The following is a 27,242-nucleotide window of genomic DNA, read 5'->3' on the forward strand; positions in this document are numbered from 1 at the left end:
ACACACCTGTTCACAGATCTTATGGAGAGAGCAGAAGGGCTAACAATAATAGGCGGTGACTTTAGTTTTCTCTTTGATCAGGATATGGATACTACTACACCTTTTAAGGTCGCAGAAGAGTAGGGATAAAAAGAAATTTAAGGATATGATGGAGAAGCATCAGTTGGTCGATATATGGTGGGCTTTTCATCCATTGGAGCGGGAATATACGTTCCATTCAAAAGTTCATGATACTTATCATAGACTTGATTACTTTTTGACTAATCAGTTGGCAACGTCAGCAACCTCTTCCTCGGATATAGGCAGTGCGATTTGGTCGGATCACATGCCTATATTTTTGGTGATAGCAGAATCCAATGGGAACAGAGATTTTTGGAAGTTATATGATAACTTATTATTTGATGAGGCCTGTGTAGTTGAGATTAAAGAAGCAATAATGAATTTTATAAAAGATCATATAAGGGACACTACCTCCTCACCTATTCAGTGGGAGGCCTTGAAATTTGTAGTGCGGGGTCTATTTATAAAACACATATCTAGATTAAAAAAAGTTAAAGAGAGCAGAACAGCTGAACTCCTTAAGGAAATTTCGAGATTGGATTCGCTGCATAAGGAATTACCACTATCGGGAAAATGTGAGGAATACAAAAGAGAGCAGAGCTGCGAACCTTGTTAAATGAACAAGCACTGCGGGTTAGAGATAAAAACTGGACACTGTATTATCAACAGGGCAATAAACCAGGCAAATTATTAGCTAGGGCACTGCGCCAACGGGTCAATACATCATCCATCGTAAAGATTAAATCAGAAACAGGCGACGTAGCATATGACCCAAAGGGGATCCTGAATGCATTCCATACTTTTTACACTAGATTATATAATATTCCAAATCAACTAGCAGAGCAAGACCCAGCAGAGAATATATCAATATATAAAAGATACGGCTTTACCAACTTTATCGGTAACAGAAATAGAACAGCTAGAACAGGAGTTCTCTGAGACGGAAATACAGGAGTGTAATAGATTCATTGGTGCCAGGTAAAAGCCCTGGACCCGATGGCTTTACCCCGCGATTCTATAAAACTTTTTAAAGATTTATTAGTCCCTATTATGAAGCGGACATTTAATTCTGTATCTGCCTTGCAGCCTTTTGTTTCTCAGGGTATGCAGGCTTTTATCTCATTGATACCTAAACCCGAAAAGCACCATACTATATGCGGTAATTATCGACCTATCTCATTGACAAATATTGACCTTAGAATATATTCTAAAATCATTGCAAATAGAATTACTCAGATAATACCGACGTATATAAACTTAGATCAAATGGGATTTATAAAAGGACGAGAGGCAAGAGATAACACCTTAAAGACTTTGACACTGGTGGAATAGGTCTGGAGACACACCATCCCATCCTGCCTCCTGGCAATAGATGCCGAGAAGGCGTTTGATGGGGTGGGATGGTGTTTTCTCCGGGAGACTTTAAGACAGTGGGGGTTGGGTCCGGTGCTTCTAGAAAAAATAATGGTGTTATATCATAATCCAACTGCTAAAATACGAACGAATGGGGATGTATCTGATACAATCACCATAGTGAACGGTACCAGACAGGGATGTCCGTTGTCCCCTTTGCTATACGTATTAGCTATGGAGCACTTAGCTATAGCTATTCGGAATAATAGGGATATACTAGGTATAAAAATAGGAAACATCGAATATAAAATGTCAGTTTATGCTGACGATCTGCTACTTTATATCACAAACCCATTGGTGACTGTACCAAATCGAATTAGCGAATTCAAGCGCTTTGGGGAGGTGAGTAACTTCAAAGTGAACTTCGATAAGTCAGAAGCGCTCAGTATCACTCTACCAAGTGATACTGTGGAATTACTTAAAAAAAAAACAAAAAAAAAACAACGTAGTTTAAATGGCAAGCAAATGCGCTTAAATACCTCGAAACACACATCCCTAGGGATATGTGTAAGATCCAGGAATATAACTACCTCCCATTAGTGAAAAAAAATATAAAATTACTTCAACAATATAACAAAGGAATAATTTCTTGGATGGGTAGGATAAGTATTATGAAAATGGATATTTTGCCTAAGATATTTTATATATTTCAAACTATCCCAATATTCCCTTCAACAAAAATCCTGATCCAACTACGGAGAGCCATTGGGAGCTTCATTTGGGCAGGTAAAACTGCTAGAATTAGTAGAGAAGTATTAATTAAATTAAAACAATATGGAGGGTTGGCCCTCCCAGACTTATCAACTTATCCTAAATCAGTATTTATTACCAGGATTATGGATTGGTTTCATAATGCTGATAGTAAGCAATGGGTGAGGTTGGAGGAAGAAGTTGCAGCTATTAAACTGAAATCATTACCATGGATAGTAAAGGAAAGGCAAACTCCTGAAGGGGAGCTACCCTTCTTGGTCGCTTCAACACTGAAAGTGTGGGATGGAATACTGAAACTGGGAATAGGGTCTACCTATAGAGGTCCAATGACCCCCTTATTTGATAATCCTGAATTCCCTTCAGCAAGGGACATTAGGAATTATCTTAAATGGCAAAGAAATGAGGACACCAGGATAGTAGAGAAAATGGAAGGGAATAAACTTCTTCCGATAGAGGCTTTGGGTATGGAATATAGAACAAATCGGATGCAGTATCGACAGCTTCAGATGTACATCTTCTCTTTGGCGAAAGAGGCGATATTGGATAGACCACTTACAGATTTGGAAAAATTGCTTCTACAAGAACAAAAGCCATCGCATACACTCTCCATGATTTATAGATATTTAATTTCAAATAATAAGATACATGAGGTAACATATGTCAAAAAATGGGAGGCAGAACTGGGGATAACTATCCCCAAAGTAAAATGGGAAAAGGCAATTAAGCTAACACATAAGCTATCGATCTCCTATAGACATCAAGAGAGAAATTTTAAGATTCTAGCAAGATGGTATAGATGCCCTGTGGACATGCATAAGATAAAATCAGATAACGAAGACATCTGTTGGAGATGTCAGGGGGCACAGGGAACAATGTCGCATATATGGTATTTTTGACCGGGGTCCAAACTTTTTGGAGTAACATTTTTGAAGTATATAGGGCAGTAACAGGAATCAATTTACAGCCTGATATATTTATAACAGTACTTTCAATGATCCCAGGTTCGGTGAAAAGCATAAAGGGTATTCTTAAACATTTTTTAACAGCAGCACGCACAATTATAGCCAGGAAATGGAAAAGTAGTATAGAACCTTCTATAGGGGAATGGGAGCGTGAGCTGGGTGAAATGCGTTCATTAGAAGAGAGGATGGTATTGGAAACTGGGCTAAAAAAGCAGATTATAACTTCTTGGCAGGTTTGGGGAGAGTATAGAGCCTCATTGACATCATGAGCAAACTGGGGAAGGAGAAGGGAAATGAAGCCCCCCCCCCCTTGCGGGGGGGGTTGTGTGTGGGTGTATGTAAGTATGTGAGGTATGAATGATTAGATGATAGGACCTTTTATTAATGGGTGGTCAAGTGTTCTACTTTAAATTAGAAAAAATAAGAACTGAGGGAAAAGGAAAAGGGGAGAAAGAAGAAAAACATAAAAAAGATAAAATGTGGCATATACAAGGAATGATAGTCGGATATTATTAAAAGGACAAATTATAGGGGTTTATGATTGAAGTGGGACCCATAGTTTTGAACAAATGAATGATAATACCATATCATTGATAAAGGTCGGATTTTATATGTAGAATGTAATTATAAAATTTTGTAAAAATGTTTTGATAAATAAAGATTATAAAAAAAAAAAAAACACACTGGCCAGGCTCTTCAATATTTAAGGGCCACCCCCCCCCCCCCACCTTCTGAGCCGTCCTTGCCCAGGGATTGGCAGAGATCCCTTGAATATTCAGACTTTCCACTCTACACACCATCTCACCAAGTTCTGAAACTTTCCAGAAGCTTCCAGAAGCCGGGGTAGGTACTAGATTCTCAGCCTGCAAAGTCTGCCAATGGTCCTAAATCTGAATCCACAGCAATTGCACAGACTAACTTAAGCTACTGTGAGTCAACTAAATTTTCCTACCAACTATGTACACTAGAGGGTGCTGCAGGTAATTAAAGTGGAATTCCACCCATATAAAAAGTCAGCAGCTACAAAAAGCGTAGCTGCTGACTTTTATTAACCGGACACTCATCTGCCCCACGGTCCAGCAATGTGGACGAATGAAGCCCCGCTCCTCTCCCCCTCCTCTGTGGCACCGGCATTGTCACTGTGGCTTCACAGCTGGGCACGCACTGCACATGAGCGAGCCGCGCTGCTCACTGTGACTGGCCAGAGATTGGCCATGCACAAAGATTGGGCATTATGGAGTTTCAAACCTTCCTGGCATTTACTTCCTGCCCGTAACTGGCATGCAGGCAAGAGGGTGTGTTTAGCTTAGAAAGTCCCTCCTCCCCCCTCCAAATGAAAGACAAAAATGCCCATGAAGACTCCAAGGGTGTATGACATCATTTTGGCCTAGGCCAGTAAACAGGAAGCAAGTGAAGAAATCTAAAAGGGGGAAAAAAAGGGTTAAAGCAAGTAAATATAATACTTATCTTATTTTCTAATGCTAGCCGCATAAGGATTACAAATAGTTAATATTGAGTAGTTGGTAGTTGATTGAGAGAGTTTAGTTTTGTGTCAAGTGTACAGCATAAATGAAACTGTGCTTCAATGATTTCAGCCAATTACTGCCCAAATAGAGCTTTCTTTTGGTGGTATTTGATCAGCTCTGCGGTTCTTATTTTTTGCGCAACAAATAAAAAAAGACCGAAAATTTTGAAAAAAAAAAAAGTTTTTTTTTGTTTCTGTTAAAAATTTTCGTAAATAAGTACGTTTTCTTCTTCAATGACGGGCACTGATATGGCTGCACTGACAGGCACTGATACGGCGGCACTGATGGGCACCGATGAGGTGGCACTGACGATGGGCACTGATAAGCGGCACTGATGGGCACTGAGGTGGCACTGATGGGCACTGATAGGTGGCACTGGTATGCGGCACTGATGGGAACTCATAGGTGGCACCGATGGGCACTCATAGGCGGCACTGATTTGCACTCGTAGGTGGCATTGATGGGCACTCGTAGGTGGCATTGCTGGGTACTTATGGGTGGCACCGATAGGTGGGCACTGATGGGCATGGATGGGCACTGACAGGTGGCACCAATGGACACTGGGTGGCACTGATGACACTGATTGTTTGCACTGATGCCCCTAAGGGTGGCATTGCTGGGCATCACTGCAACATAATGGTGCCAATCAGTGCCCATTTGTGGGCACTGATTGGCAGATTGGCCACTGACTGGGCACACTGGGCACATGTGGATGGCCATGGGGTACATACCTGGCCATCCAAATGTTGCCCTTCCCTGGTGGTCCTAGTGGCAATCCCTGGTGGTCCAGTGTGGTGATCTGAGGGGGGGCTGTGCTGATAAACAATCAGCACAGACCCCCCCTGCCAGGAGAGCCGCCGATCGGCTCTCCTCTACTCGCGTCTGTCAGACGCGAGTGAGGAAGAGCCAATCAACGGCTCTTCCTATTGACATTGTGATCAGCCTTGATTGGACACGGCTGATCACGTGGTAAAGAGCCTCTGCCGGAGGCTCTTTACCAAGATCTGTGTAGCGGTGTGTCAGACTGACACACCGATCCACTGATCGCCGCGATGCACGGTGGCATGTTATCCTGCTGGATGTCATATGACGCCCAGTCAGGATAACTGAACCACCGCTCGGCCGTCATCTGCTATGGGCCGGACGGGAAGTGGTTAAATATTACTATGCATCTCATCTCCAAGTATTGACTTCCTAGACATCTAGGAAGACCCCAAATAGATGGGCTGAGACTGAAATGGGGGTTACTGTCCTGGTACACCCATGTTACATGTTATGGAACACATGCCTCAACTAAGATCCTTGGTGTTAAGATGTTGCTCCAATGCTCTTTACCATATCTATTTGGAAGAGATGCTCGGAGCGGTTCTCCCTCTCCTCCTCCTGCCCTCCATTTTTGAATGTACTTTCTAACCTGGACATCCCTGATGGTCTATCCTATGTACGGATGCTCCCATGGACTCAAGTGGGAATCTTTCAATTGCGACAAATTGTACATCCAGTGACACGTAGACTCCTGTCTTTTGCAGACCTCCAAGTGAAACATCAGCTCCCTACATCACTTTTGTACTCATATATACAATTTTAAACATTTTTTCCTCTCTAAATCCCGCTCATTATCTCTAGAGAAACTCACCAACTTTGAACTTTTATGTGCCAATGGACCATATAAACCAAACTAATCTCATCCATATATAAAATCTTACATGAAGCCCCCCCTTTAATGGAGTCCACTCATAACTATATGAAGAAATGGACCCATATATTACAGCGACCTATATCTTTAATAGATTGAGGAAAAATGTGTGAGTCCTTGTCCAAAATCTCACACTGTGTAGTGCAGAGAGAAACTGCAATTAAGATTTTGCTCTTCTGGTATAGAACTCCAGACATACTACACGCCCGCAACCCAACGGCCCCTAGACAAAGCTGGAGATATGGGCGCTCACTTCTACATCTTCTGGGAGTGTTCTTCTATTGGCCCTTTCTGGATTCAGATTCCAGAGCTCTTGCAGAAGTTATTAAACACCTCCATACCTCCAAACCCCATACACTTTCTATTAGGCCTCCCTTTTTCAGGTATCTCTAAAGGCTCAAGAACACTAGCATCTTTCATTCTACTAGCTGCAAAACGAGTTATACCTAAAAACTGGTTGTCCACTTCCGCCCCCCACATTACATCAATTTCTTTCTATAATGGCTGATATCCATAGGTTGAAACATCTGACTGCAATGATCGATGACTCATTACCGTCTTTTTAGAAGATATGGAAAATTTGGGATGATTCTGAGTATTCCCTAGAAAACAATGCATCTTGAATACATTATCCCGCTTACACCACCTGTTATGTTTCTGGTGAGTAGGGATGAGCCGAACACCCCCTTGTTCAGTTCCCACCAGAACTTGCGAACAGGCAAAAAATTTGTGCTATCACTGTTAAAGTCTATGGGACACGAACATGAATAATCAAAAGTGCTAATTTTAAAAGCTTATATGCAATTTATTGTCATAAAAAGTGTTTGGGGACCTGGGTCCTGCCCCAGGGGAAATGGATCAATGCAAAAAAAAGTTTTAAAAACGGCCATTTTTTCGGGAGCAGTAATTTTAATAATGCTTAAAGTGAAACAATAAAAGTGTAATATCCTTTTAAATTTCGTATCTGGGGGTGTCTATAGTATGCCTGTAAAGGGGTGCATTTTTCCCATTTTTAGAACAGTCTGACAGCAAAATGACATTTCAAAGGAAAAAAAGTAATTTAAAACTACTCGCGGCTATTAATGAATTGCCAGTCCGACAATACACATAAAAGTTCATTTATAAAAACGGCATGGGAATTCCCCACAGGGGAACCCCGAACCAAAATTAAAAAAAAAAGATGTGGGGGGTCCCCCTAAATTCCATACCAGTCAGGTCTGGTATGGATATTAAAGGGAACCCTGGACAAAATACAAAAAAAAATGGCGTGGGGTCCCTCTCAAAATCTATACCAGACCCTTCAGGTCTGGAGTGGATTTTAAGGGGAACCCCACGCCAAAATAAAAAAAAAATGGCGTAGGCTCCCCTTAAAAATCCATATCAGACCCTTATCAGAGCATGCAACCTGGCAGGCCGCAGGACAAGAGGGGGGGACGAGAGAGCATCCCCCCCTGAACTGTACCAGGCCACATGCCCTCAACATTGGGAGGGTGCTTTGGGGTAGCCCCCCAAAACACCTTGTCCCCATGTTGATGAGGACAAGGGCCTCATCTCCACAACCTTGCCCGTTGGTTGTGGGGGTCTGCGGATGGGGGGCTTATCGGAATCTGGAAGCCCCCTTTAACAAGGGGACCCCCAGATCCCGGCCCTCCCCCCTGTGTGAAATGGTAAGGGGGTACAAAAGTACCCCTACCATTTCACAAAAAAACTGTCAAAAATGTTAAAAATGACAAGAGACAGCTTTTGACAATTCCTTTATTTAAATATTATTATAATATTAAATTATATAACTATATGAAGAAATGGACCCATATATTACAGCGACCTATATCTTTAATAGGTTGAGGAAAAATGTGTGAGTCCTTGTCCAAAATCTCACACTGTGTAGTGCAGAGAGAAACTGCAATTAAGATTTTGCTCTTCTGGTATAGAACTCCAGACATACTACACGCCCGCAACCCAACGGCCCCTAGACAAAGCTGGAGATATGGGCGCTCACTTCTACATCTTCTGGGAGTGTTCTTCTATTGGCCCTTTCTGGATTCAGATTCCAGAGCTCTTGCAGAAGTTATTAAACACCTCCATACCTCCAAACCCCATACACTTTCTATTAGGCCTCCCTTTTTCAGGTATCTCTAAAGGCTCAAGAACACTAGCATCTTTCATTCTACTAGCTGCAAAACGAGTTATACCTAAAAACTGGTTGTCCACTTCCGCCCCCCACATTACATCAATTTCTTTCTATAATGGCTGATATCCATAGGTTGAAACATCTGACTGCAATGATCGATGACTCATTACCGTCTTTTTAGAAGATATGGAAAATTTGGGATGATTCTGAGTATTCCCTAGAAAACAATGCATCTTGAATACATTATTCCGCTTACACCACCTGTTATGTTTCTGGTGAGTAGGGATGAGCCGAACACCCCCCTGTTCAGTTCCCACCAGAACTTGCGAACAGGCAAAAAATTTGTGCTATCACTGTTAAAGTCTATGGGACACGAACATGAATAATCAAAAGTGCTAATTTTAAAAGCTTATATGCAATTTATTGTCATAAAAAGTGTTTGGGGACCTGGGTCCTGCCCCAGGGGAAATGGATCAATGCAAAAAAAAGTTTTAAAAACGGCCATTTTTTCGGGAGCAGTAATTTTAATAATGCTTAAAGTGAAACAATAAAAGTGTAATATCCTTTTAAATTTCGTATCTGGGGGTGTCTATAGTATGCCTGTAAAGGGGTGCATGTTTCCCATTTTTAGAACAGTCTGACAGCAAAATGACATTTCAAAGGAAAAAAAGTAATTTAAAACTACTCGCGGCTATTAATGAATTGCCAGTCCGACAATACACATAAAAGTTCATTTATAAAAACGGCATGGGAATTCCCCACAGGGGAACCCCGAACCAAAATTAAAAAAAAAAGATGTGGGGGGTCCCCCTAAATTCCATACCAGTCAGGTCTGGTATGGATATTAAAGGGAACCCCGGACAAAATACAAAAAAAAAATGGCGTGGGGTCCCTCTCAAAATCTATACCAGACCCTTCAGGTCTGGAATGGATTTTAAGGTGAACCCCACGCCAAAATAAAAAAAAAATGGCGTAGGCTCCCCTTAAAAATCCATATCAGACCCTTATCAGAGCACGCAACCTGGCAGGCCGCAGGACAAGAGGGGGGGACGAGAGAGCATCCCCCCCTGAACCGTACCAGGCCACATGCCCTCAACATTGGGAGGGTGCTTTGGGGTAGCCCCCCAAAACACCTTGTCCCCATGTTGATGAGGACAAGGGCCTCATCTCCACAACCTTGCCCGTTGGTTGTGGGGGTCTGCGGATGGGGGGCTTATCGGAATCTGGAAGCCCCCTTTAACAAGGGGACCCCCAGATCCCGGCCCTCCCCCCTGTGTGAAATGGTAAGGGGGTACAAAAGTACCCCTACCATTTCACAAAAAAACTGTCAAAAATGTTAAAAATGACAAGAGACAGCTTTTGACAATTCCTTTATTTAAATGCTTCTTCTTTCTTCTATCTTCTATCTTCCTTCGGTTTCTTCCTCCATCTTCTTCTGGTTCTTCTGGTTCTTCCTCTGGTGTTCTCGTCCGGCATCTTCCTCCTCGGCGTCGGCGTCTTCTTCCCTTCTTCTCCTCGGGCCGCTCTGCATCCATGATGGCATGGAGGGAGGCTCCCGTTGTGTGACGCTTCTCCTCTTCTGACGGTTTTTAAATAATGGGGGCGGGGCCACCCGGTGACCCCGCCCCCCTCTGACACCCCCTCGCCCCCTCTGACGCACGGGGACTTGACGAGACTTCCCTGTGGCATTCCCTGTGATGTCAGAGGGGGGCAGGGTCACCCGTTATGTAACCCCACCCCCTTCTGACATCACGGGGAATGCCACAGGGAAGTCCCCGTCAAGTCCCCATGCGTCAAAGGGGGCGGGGTCACCGGGTGGCTCTGCCCCCCCCGTTATTTAGGAACCGTCAGAAGAGGAGAAGCGTCACACAGCGGTAGCCTCCCTCCATGCAATCTTGGATGCGGAGCGGGCCAAAAAGAAGATGAAGACAAGAAGATGAAGAGAAGAAGATGAAGAGAGAAGCGTCACATAGCGGGAGCCTCCCTCCATGCCATCATGGATACGGAGCGGGCCGAGGAGAAGAAGGGAAGAAGATGCCGACGCCGCAGAGGAAGATGCCGGACGAGAACACCGGAGGGAGAACCAGAAGAACCAGAAGAAGAAGAAGATGGAGGAAGAAACCGAAGGAAGATAGAAGATAGAAGAAAGAAGAAGCATTTAAATAAAGGAATTGTCAAAAACTGTCTCTTGTCATTTTTAACATTTTTGACAGTTTTTTTGTGAAATGGTAGGCCCTTACCATTTCACACAGGGGGGAGGGCTGGGACCTGGGGGTCCCCTTGTTAAAGGGGGCTTCCAGATTCCGATAAGCCCACCGCCCGCAGACCCCCACAACCACCGGCAAGGGTTGTGGGGATGAGGCCCTTGTCCCCATCAACATGGGGACAAGGTGTTTTGGGGGGCTACCCCAAAGCACCCTCCCAATGTTGAGGGCATGTGGCCTGGTACGGTTCAGGAGGGGGAGTGCTCTCTCGTCCCCCCTCTTTTCCTGTGGCCTGCCAGATAAGGGTAAAGTATGGATTTTTGGGGGGACCCCATGCCGTTTTTCTTAAAAATTTTGGCACGGGGTTCCCCTTAAAATCCATACCAAACCTAAAGGGTCTGGTATAGATTTTGGGGGGGACCCCACGCCTTTTTTTTTCAAGTTTAGCCGGGGTTCCCCTTAATATCCATACCAGACCTGAAGGGCCTGGTACGGAATTTAGGGGGACCCCACATCTTTTTTTAATTTTGGTTTGGGGTTCCCCTGTGGGGAATTCCCATGCCGTTTTTATCAATGAACTTTTATGTGTATTGTCGGACCGGCAATTCATTAATAGCCACGAGTAGCTTAAATGACTTTTTTTGCTTTGAAATGTCATTTTGCTGTCAGACTGTTCTAAACACGGGAAACATTTATCCCTTTACAGGCATACTATAGACACCCCCCAGGTACGAAATTTAAAGGGATATTACACTTTTATTGTTTCACTATAAGCATTATTAAAATCACTGCTCCCGAAAAAGCAGCCGTTTTTAAAACTTTTTTTTGCACTGATCCATGTCCCCTGGGGCAGGACCCAGGTCCCCAAACACTTTTTATGACAATACCATGAATATAAGCCTTTAAAATTAGCACTTTTGATTTCTCCTATAGACTTTTAAAGGGTGTTCCGCGGCATTTGAATTTGCTGCGAACACCCCAAATTGTTCGCTGTTCGGCGAACTGGCAAACAGCCATTGTTCAAGTCGAACATGAGTTCAACTCAAACTCGAAGCTCATCCCTACTAGTGAGACTTGCATTTCCTGATCTTCTTGGTGCTAACTTTTAGCTATGTTGTCTTTAAGACTTTTGTCGTTTAACTTCCTTTTATTATTTTGTATGGTATAGTAAATGTGTTGATCCAAGATGGAAAACTTTATTATCTGACTATACCAAGCTCTTGTTATGTCTCACTCACTTGCATATGTAATGCCCTATATTTTTATATGTTGAAATGCCTTACTCTACTGCATTGTAAGATTACTAAAACTGTTACAAATAAACATAAAAAAAAAAATATATATATATATATATATATATATATATATATATATATATATATATATATATATATATATATATATATATATATATATATATATATATGAAGTTCCAGGAAAAGATCGGTGAGCAGAGAAAACTATGCTTTAAGTTTTCTCTGGATTTTGTAAGTCTGGATTGGGGCTGGAAACTTGAAGACTTCAAAGAGCATTGGGAGGGATGGAGTCTTCAGTCATGTGTCCAGGTTTTCCAGAAGTTCTGCAGGTTGTGTGTGTGTCCAGGTGCACACACCCGATATAAGGCAGAGCTGAGCATAGCTCGGTGTGTGTGGGAAAGGAGTTGGTGTTGGAGCAGTTGCTGCAGACAGGAAGGAGGTGTGCTACCGTTTAAGAACTCAGGCAACATCCTTGAGACAGTACTCCATGTGGGAGAGGTTCCAGGTCAGTGGACTGAGAGAGTTGGGCCAGCTGAGGGAGTCAGGGAGACCATAGCTGAGACAACTGGAAGAGAGAGTCTTGGGGACCGTGAGTCTTGGAGGAGTGTGGAAGCCTGCAGTGTCAGGAGAGCCCCTTCCTAGAGGCCAGGAGTGGGCCTGTGCAGCAAGGAACTGCGCCCAAGGCTGAGCGAGCCTTAAGAGCCAGGTGGATTGGCATTTTTCAGTTATTTTTGGGAGAAGAACCCCTGTGTGGGAAACCAAACGTGTGTGTGAACTTTCAGTAAAAGTGGGCTACCACGCCCTTAAACCTTAGTTCCTATTGGCTGTGAACTCACTTAAAACACATTTATCACTGAGCTAGACATCCCCCAATGTCACACACTATATATATATATATATATATATATATATATATATATATATATATATATATATATATATTAGAGAGAGAGAGCCCACTTAGATAGAACCTTCAATAACACATATGATAAATCCAGATTTCTGCGCTACATAAACAAAAAAACTTATACCACAAAAATATTTTGGACAGCTGCTGCAACAAGATACAAAAAGCAAGTGGAAGATTGCTCAATAAAACAAGAATGACTTGACACTTTTTAAACTCTTACGCAGGGGCGGACTGACAACTCATGGGGCCCCCGGGCAATAGGAGATCCTGGGGCCCCCTGTCCCCGCTCATGTGTTCCCACCCACACTCAAGCCACACCCACACAAATCCGCACCTACATTTTGCACTGCCCACACTACATGCGTTCGTCACAGAATTACATTAAAGAAAGTGCAACAACGGTACCTTACCAAAATTAAAGTGATTGTAAAGGCTCGTTTTTTTTTTTGGTTTTTTTAAATAACAAACATATCATACTTACCTTCACTGTGCAGCTCGTTTCGCACAGAGTGGCCCCGAACCTCGACATCTGGGGGTGGCTCTCGCGGCTCCTCCCCACATCAGATAACTCCCTAGGAGTAGCGCTCTCCCGGGGGGGGGGGTTACCTTGCAGGTGGGCTCCCGTGTCCAGCATTTGCGTCTATAGACACATGTTTACATACATGTGCTCATCCTACATAAAGCTTTTCATATAGAGCATGTGCTGGGATCATGGGGGTGCTTTACATTTTTTTTTAATTATTTTTCTTAACTTTATATAATTTTCACTGATCACCAATGTAAGGAACATTCTTCCCACTGACCACCAATGTAAGGAACATTCTTCCCACTGACCACCAATGTAAGGAACATTCTTCCCACTGACCACCAATGTAAGGAACATTCTTCTCACTGATCACCAATGTAAGGAACATTCTTCCCACTGATCACCAATGTAAGGAACATTCTTCCCACTGATAACCAATGTAAGGAACATTCTTCCCACTGACCACCAATGTAAGGAACATTCTTCTCGCTGACCACCAATGTAAGGAGCATTCTTCTCACTGACCACCAATGTAAGGAACATTCTTCTCACTGACCACCAATGTAAGGAACATACTTCTCACTGACCACCAATGGAAGGAACATTCTTCTCACTGACCACCAATGTAAGGAACATACTTCTCACTGATCACCAATGTAAGGAACATTCTTCTCACTGACCACCAATGTAAGGAACATTCTTCTCACTGACCACCAATGGAAGGAACATTCTTCTCACTGACCACCAATGTAAGGAACATACTTCTCACTGACCACCAATGGAAGGAACATTCTTCTCACTGATCACCAATGTAAGGAACATTCTTCCCACTGACCACCAATGTAAGGAACATACTTCTCACTGATCACCAATGTAAGGAACATTCTTCTCACTGACCACCAATGTAAGGAACATTCTTCTCACTGACCACCAATGGAAGGAACATTCTTTTCACTGATCACCAATGTAAGGAACATTCTTCTCACTGACCACCAATGTAAGGAACATTCTTCTCACTGACCACCAATGTAAGGAACATTCTTCTCACTGACCACCAATGTATAGAAACATTCTTCCCACTGACCACCAATGTAAGGAACATTCTTCTCACTGACCACCAATGTAAGGAACATTCTTCTCACTGACCACCAATGGAAGGAACATTCTTCCCACTGACTACCAATGTAAGGAACATACTTCTCACTGACCACCAATGTAAGGAACATTCTTCTCACTGATCACCAATGTAAGGAACATTCTTTTCACTGACCACCAATGTAAGGAACTTACTTCTCACTGACCACCAATGTAAGGAACAATCTTCTCACTGATCACCAATGTAAGGAACATTCTTCTCACTGACCACCAATGTAAGGAACATACTTCTCACTGATCACCAATGTAAGGAACATTCTTCTCACTGACCACCAATGTAAGGAACATTCTTCTCACTGACCACCAATGTAAGGAACATTCTTCCCACTGACCACCAATGGAAGGAACAATCTTCCCACTATTTATTTAATCCATATTGAGCACTATATTTGATTGGCTGCTTCTGCTTGGCACACACGCACAATCACAATCACGCACATGATGATGGAGTCAGCATCATATGCGATTGTGCGTGTTTGCCAGGCCTAAGCAGAAGCAAACAGCCAATCAAATATAGTGCTCAATATGGATTCAAGAAATATGCATAGTCATAGATATCATAAATGACTACAGGAGATAACCAGAGACTACGGATGCAACTACAGGAGATGACCAAAGACTGCAAATGGGACTACAGGAAATAACCAGAGACTGGGGATGCGACTACAGGAGACAACCAGAGACTACGAATGCGACTACCGGAAATAACCAGACTGCGAATGCGACTACAGGAAATAACCAGAGACTGCGAATGCGACTACAGGAAATAACCAGAGACTGGGGATGCGACTACAGGAGATAACCAGAGACTGCGAATGCGACTACAGGAGATAACCAGAGACTGCGAATGCGACTACAGGAGATAACCAGAGACTGCGAATGCGACTACAGGAAATAACCAGAGACTGGGGATGCGACTACAGGAAATAACCAGAGACTGGGAATGTGACTACAGGAAATAACCAGACTGCGAATGCGACTACAGGAAATAACCAGAGACTGGGGATGCGACTACAGGAGATAACCAGAGACTGCGAATGCGACTACAGGAGATAACCAGAGACTGCGAATGCGACTACAGGAGATGACCAGAGACTGGGGATGCGACTACAGGAAATAACCAGAGACTGCGAATGCGACTACAGGAAATAACCAGACTGCGAATGCGACTACAGGAAATAACCAGAGACTGGGGATGCGACTACAGGAGATAACCAGAGACTGCGAATGCAACTACAGGAGATAACCAGAGACTGCAAATGCGACTACAGGAGATGACCAGAGACTGGGGATGCGACTACAGGAGATAACCAGACTGCGAATGCGACTACAGGAAATAACCAGAGACTGGGGATGCGACAACAGGAAATAACCAAAGACTGCGAATGCGACTACAGGAAATAACCAGAGACTGGGGATGCGACTGCAGGAGATAACCAGAGACTGCGAATGCGACTACAGGAAATAACCAGAGACTGCGAATGCGACTGCAGGAGATGACCAGAGACTGGGGATGCGACTACAGGAAATAACCAGAGACTGTGAATGCGACTATAGGAAATAACCAGACTGCGAATGCGACTACAGGAAATAACCAGAGACTGGGGATGCGACTACAGGAGATAACCAGAGACTGCGAATGCGACTACAGGAAATAACCAGACTGCGAATGTGACTACAGGAAATAACCAGAGACTGGGGATGCGACTACAGGAGATAACCAGAGACTGCGAATGCGACTACAGGAAATAACCAGACTGCGAATGCGACTACAGGAAATAACCAGAGACTGGGGATGCGACTACAGGAGATAACCAGAGACTGCGAATGCGACTACAGGAGATAACCAGAGACTGCAAATGCGACTACAGGAGATGACCAGAGACTGGGGATGCGACTACAGGAGATAACCAGACTGCGAATGCGACTACAGGAAATAACCAGAGACTGGGGATGCGACAACAGGAAATAACCAAAGACTGCGAATGCGACTACAGGAAATAACCAGAGACTGGGGATGCGACTACAGGAAATAACCAGAGACTGGGGATGCGACAACAGGAAATAACCAAAGACTGCGAATGCGACTACAGGAAATAACCAGAGACTGGGGATGCGACTACAGGAGATAACCAGAGACTGCGAATGCGACTACAGGAAATAACCAGACTGCGAATGCGACTGCAGGAGATGACCAGAGACTGGGGATGCGACTACAGGAGATGACCAGAGACTGCAAATGCGACTACAGGAAATAACCAGACTGCGAATGTGACTACAGGAAATAACCAGACTGCGAATGCGACTACAGGAAATAACCAGAGACTGGGGATGCGACAACAGGAAATAACCAAAGACTGCAAATGCGACTACAGGAAATAACCAGAGACTGGGGATGCGACTACAGGAAATAACCAGAGACTGGGGATGCGACAACAGGAAATAACCAAAGACTGCGAATGCGACTACAGGAAATAACCGCGAGACTGGGGATGCGACTACAGGAGATAACCAGAGACTGCGAATGCGACTACAGGAAATAACCAGACTGCGAATGTGAATACAGGAAATAACCAGAGACTGGGGATGCGACTACAGGAGATAACCAGAGACTGCGAATGCAACTACAGGAAATAACCAGACTGCGAATGCGACTACAGGAAATGACCAGAGACTGGGGATGCGACTACAGGAGATAACCAGAGACTGCGAATGCAACTACAGGAAATGACCAGACTGCGAATGCGACTACAGGAAATGACCAGACTGCGAATGCGACTACAGGAGATAACCAGAGACTGCGAATGCGACTACAGGAAATGACCAGACTGCGAATGCGACTACAGGAGATGACCAGAGACTGGGGATGCGACTACAGGAGATAACCAGATTGCGAATGTGACTACAGGAGATGACCAGAGACTGGAGATGCGACTACAAGAAATGACCAGAGACTGGGGATGCGACTACAGGAAATAACCAGAGACTGCGAATGCGACTACAGGAAATAACCAGAGACTGGGGATGCGACTACAGGAGATAACCAGACTGCGAATGCGACTACAGGAAATAACCAGACTGCGAATGCGACTGCAGGAGATGACCAGAGACTGGGGATGCGACTACAGGAGATGACCAGAGACTGCAAATGCGACTACAGGAAATAACCAGACTGCGAATGTGACTACAGGAAATAACCAGACTGCGAATGCGACTACAGGAAATAACCAGAGACTGGGGATGCGACAACAGGAAATAACCAAAGACTGCGAATGCGACTACAGGAAATAACCAGAGACTGGGGATGCGACTACAGGAAATAACCAGAGACTGGGGATGCGACAACAGGAAATAACCAAAGACTGCGAATGCGACTACAGGAAATAACCGCGAGACTGGGGATGCGACTACAGGAGATAACCAGAGACTGCGAATGCGACTACAGGAAATAACCAGAGACTGGGGATGCGACTACAGGAAATAACCAGACTGCGAATGCGACTACAGGAAATAACCAGAGACTGGGGATGCGACTACAGGAGATAACCAGAGACTGCGAATGCAACTACAGGAAATGACCAGAGAGTGGGGATGCGACTACAGGAGATAACCAGAGACTGCGAATGCAACTACAGGAAATGACCAGACTGCGAATGCGACTACAGAAAATGACCAGACTGCGAATGCGACTACAGGAGATAACCAGAGACTGCGAATGCGACTACAGGAAATGACCAGACTGCGAATGCGACTACAGGAGATGACCAGGGACTGGGGATGCGACTACAGGAGATAACCAGATTGCGAATGTGACTACAGGAGATGACCAGAGACTGGGGATGCGACTACAAGAAATGACCAGAGACTGGGGATGCGACTACAGGAGATGACCAGGTAGCCAGTTTTAAAATTTAAACTTTCAGCAATGCACAGCTATACAGGGGGGTAAACAACATTTCCAGGGATGGTTTAGGGAAAAAAAGGGGTCTACAGGCCGTGTATATAATGTAGGCAGAAGGACCTACCTGACCAGTCGGTCTCACCTCCCGCTCTCAGAGGTCCAGGGGCGGAGCTTTCGTCGGTAGGGGGCGGAGTTTTGTCGGTAGGGGGCGGGGCTTTCGTCGGTAGGGGGCGGGGCTTTCGTCGGTAGGGGCGGTGATCTTTGTGGTCCAGAGCGGAACTCTCACAAGTGCAGGAGAGACGCTCTAATTAGGAACACACTCAGACTACATGAGGAGGGGCGGGGCAGGGCAGGGTCAGAGCGTCAGTGGAGCTCCCTGCCCCGCCCCTCCCTGCTGACAGAGCCTCTCTCAGCCTAAGCCGAGGTCTGCTCGGCAGCGGGCTGGCTGCGGTGCTGGGAGCTGAAATAATGCAGGAGGACGGGGTTTTCGTGCGGTGCAGCGGGCGGCTTTTTTCCACTACTGACTGAGCCGCTCATGGGGCCCCTCCTGACGTCGGGCCCTCGGTCGGCGACCGAGTGACCGAATGGTCAGTCCGCCCCTGCTCTTACGCTTGATAAATATGCAAAGGGTATGGAATGCAAAGAAAATCACTAGTCAAACAGTAGTAACCACTAGGTCTTGAAAAACTAATGACCCCAGGTATAAAAGGGAAGAGAATGACCTTTTATTTCAGACTGCTCCCTTCAAATCCTAATGCCACTGACCCAACAAACTTTGTGGCACAATTATAAACCAGTAAGTTACAAGAAATGCAATACCTAATCTCTGAATAGAGTTCCCCTTAAAGTGTGTAGATATTTTGCACAGAGTCCTTTAAGTGGGCGGAGAAGAGGAGAGTGGAGGAGTCCTTGTAATGTAGAAGTTCAGTGTCTTCAGCTAGCTCAACAAGGGCCCAGAAGGATTGCTGCACAATGGCGACCATCCATAGAAAATAGCATGTGCAAAGTGTTTCCTTTTTGACGCTTTAATGTAAAGAGATGGGATAAAGTTGTCTGCATGCAGTGTCTTTGTAGGGTGTACATAGGGTGGGCTTCTACCCTCTAACCAGTCATGATGATACCAAGGCTCAAGGGAACAGGATGTCCCAGAATAGGCTCTTGAAGAATCTGCAACCAGTGAAGGGTGCCTGGCCATGTAACTAGCGACGCTGGGATTCTGCTGTAACTGTACCGGTGATGATTATGAGTGTGACCCCAATAGTCACTAGGCCGGGGAGCTGGCAATGGTGAGCAGGCACTGTCTAGGCCACAGTGCCTGCTCACATTCCCAGGAGCGCCCGTGCCCCTGCCCCCCCACCCCAAAGCACCCCCCATGTGGCCTGGTACAGTTTAGGAGGGGGGCGCTTGCTCACCCCCTTTCCTGGCCTGCCAGGTTGCATGCTCGGATAAGGGTCTGGGGGCCCCATGCCATTTTTTAAAATTTTGGTGTGAAGGTTCCCCTCAAAATCCATACCAGACCTAATGGCCTGGTGTGCATGGGGGGGGCAAGCCGTTTTGTTTTTAATTTTTTTTTGCTATTGTCAGCAGCAGCTTGCAGCTGGGAAGCCCACTGACAGCTGATGACTCATCCGTTGTTAAGGAGATGGCGACCGGATTCTTAGTCCTTAACTACCTTTTGACTGTGTGCTCAGTGGGTGAACATCCCACCGAGCGCACAGAAAATTTGGTTGTTCGGCAAATACCTGAACGGGCGATGTTCGGGCTGAACTTATGCTCAGCCCCAACCGTTCGCCCATCCTACTTTTACACTTTGGCAGAAAAGTTAATTCACATTAGGCAATGAGATTGTCTCTTATTCCTCACCTACAAGAGAACTGAATCAAAGCGCAACATAGACATCTCAACCCAATGTTAGAGCATCATCTCCACAGAGATGATACTCCAACAAATCAATAGCTTACATAGTAGGTGAGGTTGAAAAAAAGACACAAATCCACCAAGTCCAACCTATGTGTGTGATTATGTGTCAGTATTACATTGTATATCCCTGTATGTTGCGGTCATTCAGGTGATTATCTAATAGTTATAGTGTGAAAAAAGAGCGCGCATGCCCATTGTGAGCTTCGCGCATGCTCTGAAACGCGTCATGTGTTCCCGTCCATCACAGTCATCCTGGTGATGTCACACGCTCCCAAGCGCCTTGCCGGAATACGGAAGCTTCCATTCAGCTCAGCAGCCTAGCAGCCCATCACTCCGAGTGGAGGTCCGCGGCTATCCCCTCGGAGCACCATCACAGAATTCGGCTAATGGACGCAGGATTGACCTAGAATGACCTCTCACTGGAACTGTACTTCATTTACCTCACTGTAAGTGTGTATACATGCCTATTATTTTACATTAAATGCTTGCACTCAGAGGCGCTTTCCTTCTCTTGTTTTTTAAGAAAAACTCTATGACCCTAAGGTGTAGTGTTTAGAGTCCATAAGCTAGCTTCCCTACCATATTGCCATCTAGTGGCCAAAAAAGCAGTGCAACAACACGTTTGTTATAAAGCAGCATATTAGGTTTAACACTTCAACTCTTGATCTGTGGAAAGAAATTGCCGATCTACAAGAAAGCAGAAACACATCTTATCTGGCTAACATTCCTAACTAATAGATAGCTATCTTGAAAATAAATATAATAATTCACAAATGTATTGCACAGAAAGAAAGGTATCTCCCCTTCTTCTTTTCTTTATAATGACTCAGTAGGGTTGGTTTTGTTTTTTCTCTTTTGGTAGACAAGTTCAAAGAACTGTTAGAAAGGCAGAGGATCCCCTCTGCAGGATCCAACATGAGTAAAATAATTTGGCCAGTAGCACATGTCCAAATGGAAGTTACCCCCTGTCTTGGGCAACACTTCAGTCCTTAAATCCAACCTTCTGGTGGCCAGCAAACTGTAACAAACCCCTTTGGGGTATGCAACATTTTGTCTATGAAGTTCTGTATCAGGGACCTGCACCATTCTCTCATCAAGGCCCCAAATATTGACAGACCACTCCTGATCCCAGTGGCCAGCTTTTTTAATAACAAGCTTTTCCTTGAACATAAATCTCTCCAAGCTTCAGCTGTCTCTGACACTTAGAAACTTCCATCAGAAAGCAGGAGAGTTCTGGTTCCTGCAAGACTTGGGGACACAGAAGTAGTCCCAGATCTCTTTGTCACATCATTCCTAATGATGTTACTCAATCTCTTCCATCAATTGGCTGGGAACATACCAGTATTCATACCCATTCTCCAATGCTACCTGACTCTAGACTATTTTTATAGTCTGGAGAACCTGAGCAAGTGCTCTACATTCCCTCTTCCTGGAAGAACACAGGGATTCTCAGCCCCCTAATCCATTCCCTATGCGCTTTATCCTGTGCTTTAGCTCCGGCAAAGGTGTGAAAAGGGGACCTACCTGCTGTGGGCTCTCGATAAGCCTCACTTAGTTGCAGCCGCTTGGCAATTGGCATAGGTTGGCTGGCATGTTCCTTTTCTGCCACTTTAGGGCAGGTGTAGGAGTATGTGCTGCCTCATGCTACTCCACTCTGTCTCCCAACGACCACTCTGATTGCGACCCTTCTGGGTGTCCCACTCTGCTATAAAAAATGTGTGTGCTTGCACTCTGCTATGTTTTGTTATTGAGTGCTATAATACTATAAAACTTACTAAGTGGATCGCTCACACCTATACACACTCTCTAAACATGTATCAATGGGCAAAATGATGTTCAAAAATAGCACCGCACTCCCAAATGTTAATGTGTTAGTATCCCTTTAAATCTGCTTGCATAGCAATTTTCTAAATCAGCATATTATATTAAACCATATGTAACATTAACAAAACAAAACAAACAATGCATAAGTCCATTAAGTGTCCTTTGGTATGCATTTGCTTGCATATGCTTAATCCTTCATAAAAAAAGGTTTATGTTCCCATATCCAAACAACTGCTTCCTTAAAGGGGTTGTAAACCCTTGTGTTTTTTCACCTTAATGCATCCTTCATTACACTTTTGTGGAGCTTTGCATGTTATTAAATGCTCTTTACATATTAATTTATATTAATGCTGCACAGATTGCATATTTGCACTTTTTATATACCTATATTAAATTTTTAGTATGTCAATAATCTCCATCGTTATTTGTATTTATTGATGCTGCAACTATTTACTCGCACACTGGTTTCATGTATTTATTAGTGTGCACTTTATTACTGTGCTCTGTTTGAGCTTATTTATTTTTAGAAAATATTATTTATTTTCACTTATTATTGGAAGATTATCTTTCCTCTCTGGGATATTATTTATCACTCTTTGCGAGGCTCCATTAGTGGCCAGTCTGGGAGTGGGGTAATTTGTATTCATTTTTTTGATGTAACAATGGTTCATCATAACCTTTAGTTACACAATGTAATGGAAGATTAATATTAAGACACAATTATTATTTGGATTTTCCGTTATGAATATACTTGGTTACTTTACAATTTCAGTTGAGTTTATCGGTTTAATTTATTATACCTTTTAGTAAGCGCCACATATTTTATCACTCCTTACTTCTCTCTGATTGGTGTGTGAACACCCTTATGTTGGCAGCTACACCCATTAGCTTTTTTAGTTTCCTTGTTTATATTTTGTGCCGTGCTTTTTGGTTTGCGCACTAGTATTTGTTACTATATAGGCTATAAGAAGATTGCCAAGACCCTAAAAGAGAGCTGCAGCATGGTGGTCAAGATCATACAGCAGTTTAACAGGACAGGTTGCACTCAGAAAAGGCCTCGCCATGGTCGACCAAAGAAGTTGAGTGCACATGCTCAGCGTCATATCCAGAGGTTGTCTTTGGAAATAGACATATGAGTGCTGCCAGCATTGCTGCAGAGGTAGAAAGGGTGGGGGTCAGTCTGCCAGTGCTCAGACCATACACCGCACACTGCATCAAATTGGTCTGCATGGCTGTCATCCCAGAAGGAAGCCTCTTCTAAAGTTGATGCACAGGAAAGCCCACAAACAGTTTGCTGAAGACAAGCAGACTAAGGACATGGATTACTGGAACCATGTCCTGTGGTCTGATGAGACCAAGTTAAATGTATTTGGTTCAGATGGTGTCAAGCGTGTGTGGCGGCAACCAGGTGAGGAGTACAAAGACAAGTGTGTCTTGCCTACAGTCAAGCATGGTGGTAGGAGTTTCATGGTCTGGGGCTGCATGAGTGCTGCTGGCACTGGAGAGCTACAGTTCATTGAGGGAACGATGAATGCCCACATGTACTATGACATACTGAAGCAGAGCATGATCCCCTCCTTTCGGAGACTGGGCCGCAGGGCAGTATTCCAACACGATAACAACCCCAAACACCTCCAAGATGACCATAGCTTTGCTAAAGAAGCTGAGGGTAAATGTTAGACTGGCCAAGCATGTCTCCAGACCTAAACCCTTTTGAGCATCTGTGAGGCATCCTCAAACGGAAGGTAGAGGAGCACAAGGTCTCTAACATCCACCAGCTCCGTGATGTCATCATGGAGGAGTGGAAGAGGACTCCAGTGGCAACCTTGAAGCTCTGGTGAACTCCATGCCCAAGAGGGTTAAGGCAGTGCTGGAAAATAATGGTGGCCACACAAAATATTGACACTTTGGGCCCAATTTGGACATTTAGACTTAGGGGTGTACTCACTTTTGTTGCCAGCGGTTTAGACATTAATGGCTGTGTGTTGAGTTATTTTGAGGGGAGAGCAAATTTACACTGGTATACAAGCTGTACACTCACTACTTTACATTGTAGCAAAGTGTTATTTCTTCAGTGTTGTCACATAAAAGATATAATAAAATATTTACAAAAATGTGAGGGGTGTACTCACTTTTGTGAGATTCTGTATATTTACTTGATATAAACAAAATCCCCCCCCCCCCCCTTGTTCTAATCTCTGATCCTCTACAACATTAATAAAGGCATCTAATATACAATTAAATACATAAATCCCCCATAGGTGAGATTACATTTTAGGGAATATTCTCTGTTAATAATTAGGTGGATAGCAAAGAATAATTCTCTCTACCTGTATATTTATACATCACTCAGAAAGCATGTCAGATCAAATTCTTTGTTGAGACCTTTTGGCGCCAGGAAGCTCAGCTCATGAATCTACTTTGATTCTTTTTTGCACAGCTCCCTAATTTTATTGCCACCCCTCTAATGACTTTTATGTGTTTCTATGCCACAAAAGTGCCTGTCCTTCCTACTTTTGTTATGAACCTTACAGAAATGATTAGAAAGGTGGTGTTTTACATAGCCCTTATGTATGTTGTATATGTGTTCTTTCATTTTATCTTCAATGCCCTTTTCGTTCTTCCTATTTATAATAAATTGCATGGACATTTAATTGCATACACCACCCCTTGGGTGTCACATGAGATAAAATCCCTAATGGTATATTCCTTTCCTGTATGGTCATTTATGAATGAACCCCTACGCCTCATATTTCCAACAATTCTGCTGTAACTATAGCATCTTCCACACGCATAAAAGCCTTTACCAATAAAAAATGATAAAACCTTTTCTATCTGGGGGGTTTCTGACATTTTTCACTAGTTTATCTCTTAGCGTCGGGGCTTTCTTATAAATGAACATTGACCCACTCTGCTATGTTCCCCTCACTCTGCTGTGGATCAAACTTGGGTGACTTTGGGTCAGTCTCTGTCACCCGCCTCCTTAACTGGCTCACCTTTTTCTGTGGTTACCTCTGGCTCTTCTTTAACGCAGGACACAAGGATCACAGCAGCAGCCGGCATTTCTGTTTCTACTGCAGCCTTGGCCTCACTGGCAGATGTAGGTAGCTCCAATGTTCTCAGAATAAGTCTCTGTCCATAACTGCAAGCTCAGCCTCTCCTCTTCAGTCTTGGCTCCTTCCTGCTTAACAGTGGTTGAGGAGCCTAAAATGTCATACCATAGCCTTGTCTGTCGACGTGATCCTAGTACCTCTGCTCAGTAGCCCGTACTACAGTTTAGTGTGTAGGTGGTGAGTGGCAAATGGCTGGGTGTCAACATTAGGAGCAGCTCTCTGCAATGTCCACAATGGATCCAGGCTTTTACTGCTGTTGTTGACTTTTGGCAGTGTATACAAGGCATAGATCCCTTCATTGTACTCAGTGCAAAAGAGCCTCTGTGCACCAACCACACACTGTAGTCAAACACTCTTGGGTCTCAGCCAGGCAGGATAATTGCCCTGGGGGCATGACACTAACTGGTGCCATCATCCAAAGAACTGAAAGAGCTCAACTATAGCACAGTACTCCACGTGGAAGCTCTGGCTCACTGCCGCACTGACTTTTGCTCCCACAATGTGCAGCACTAAAGCTCCATCTTTCTATTCTCCCCATGCTTGGTAAGTTTTCCCTATACAGAGAGTTAACTTCTCAGTTAACTTATCTTCTCAGCCAAACTTTGTTCTTCACAGCAATTAAAAAACCCCCAATGACCCTCTCCTGTTGCATGCACAGCAGACAGTCTATGGAAACACCCCAATGCCCAGTCTTCTGTCGGTTTCTATTGGCAACAGCAGCAGGCACCACAGGGATATTCCAAAGATGAGCCCCCACAAGAAGCACTCAACCCTGAAGGGGCCACTGGAAACAGACATGTTCTCCCTAGTAGTACTCAGTCCAGGGGTTGCCTTTTTTAGGATTTATTGCTGAAGAATTTTAACAGGAGGACATAATTTAGGGTCATGAGTTACTACAAAAAGGATCAGAAATAGCAGCAAAAGAACAAGCTTCTCTCTAATCTCACAATAGAAGCTTCTCTGAAGGTAGCTAAGGGTGTTGGTATATCTAAGGCCCCACAGCTGTAGATCACAGGGCAATCATTAGAAAATGATTCTCGTTTCACCTCTGTGCAACTATCAGACCCCAGTAAGATCTTTGCTCACTATAGCCCCGAAACTGTCTGCCGCCTGACCTCCGCTGGTAGATCCTTAATGAGGGAAATGACAAAGTCCTCCTTCAGACCTGGACTCTGAAACCGTGTCCTTCAGCAGTATCCCTTTCTTAGCTGACTTCCGCAGACAAAAAAAAAAATCATATTGAAATGTCAGAGAGTTATATCTCATAAAGTTCTATTTGCTGTCATGTGGTGTGCAGCGGTGGATTGCTTCACACTGACCTGCTCTAAAAAGAAGTAAGGCTTGCCATACCTTTTTCAGGGCACACTGCCAGCATATCACTGCAACACAGTGGTGTGAACCGGGCACAGAGGAGACAAGGAAACACTTTTAAGCAAGGTTAATGTTAGGCAGGTCATAGAGGATGCAACCAGTGCGTTGAACAAAAAAAATATTTGATTCCCCAACCTACACACTCTGTGTTTGGATGAGGGAATCCATCCCACTGAGCTATTGTATTCTAACAGTGGGGTAAGTTCCTCACTGTCAGAATAGAATAGTCAGTGTTGCTGCCAAGCAAAACAATAAAAAATAAAATCCTGACAGGCTGGTTGTACCTAAGTTGGTCAAAAGATTGACTTCTGTACAACCAACCTGCCCATAGATGGATAAAATTGGTCCCTTCTGAACTGGCCACATTTAGATCCATCTATTTCCATATTTAGGCTGGAGTTCCATATTAAAGGGTAGAAGTTCCCCATTGATTACTCAGATTGCACATTGTAACATTATGGCAGCTGTCAAGATGAGGAGTAACATTTAAACACACAGCCAAGAACATATAGACTTCTATACAGGCACCAGGGCTAGCATCCAGGAAGTAGATGTTGACCCTA

At 44.1% G+C, this 27,242-nt stretch overlaps 1 long non-coding RNA gene across 1 annotated transcript in view; it reads right to left on the reverse strand.

Annotated features, from left to right (window-relative positions):
• LOC141139239 (uncharacterized) overlaps window positions 1–26,127 on the reverse strand; it is a 260,035-nt gene extending 233,908 nt beyond the window's left edge. The window contains exon 1 of the long non-coding RNA XR_012243738.1: window positions 25,192–26,127. This is a non-coding gene — a long non-coding RNA (uncharacterized lncRNA). The remainder of the gene's footprint in view (window positions 1–25,191) is intronic.
• Between the last annotated feature and the right edge of the window lie 1,115 nt (window positions 26,128–27,242).

Source organism: Aquarana catesbeiana, linkage group LG04 (assembly GCF_042186555.1).
Source record: "Aquarana catesbeiana isolate 2022-GZ linkage group LG04, ASM4218655v1, whole genome shotgun sequence".
Lineage (NCBI taxonomy): Eukaryota > Metazoa > Chordata > Amphibia > Anura > Ranidae > Aquarana > Aquarana catesbeiana.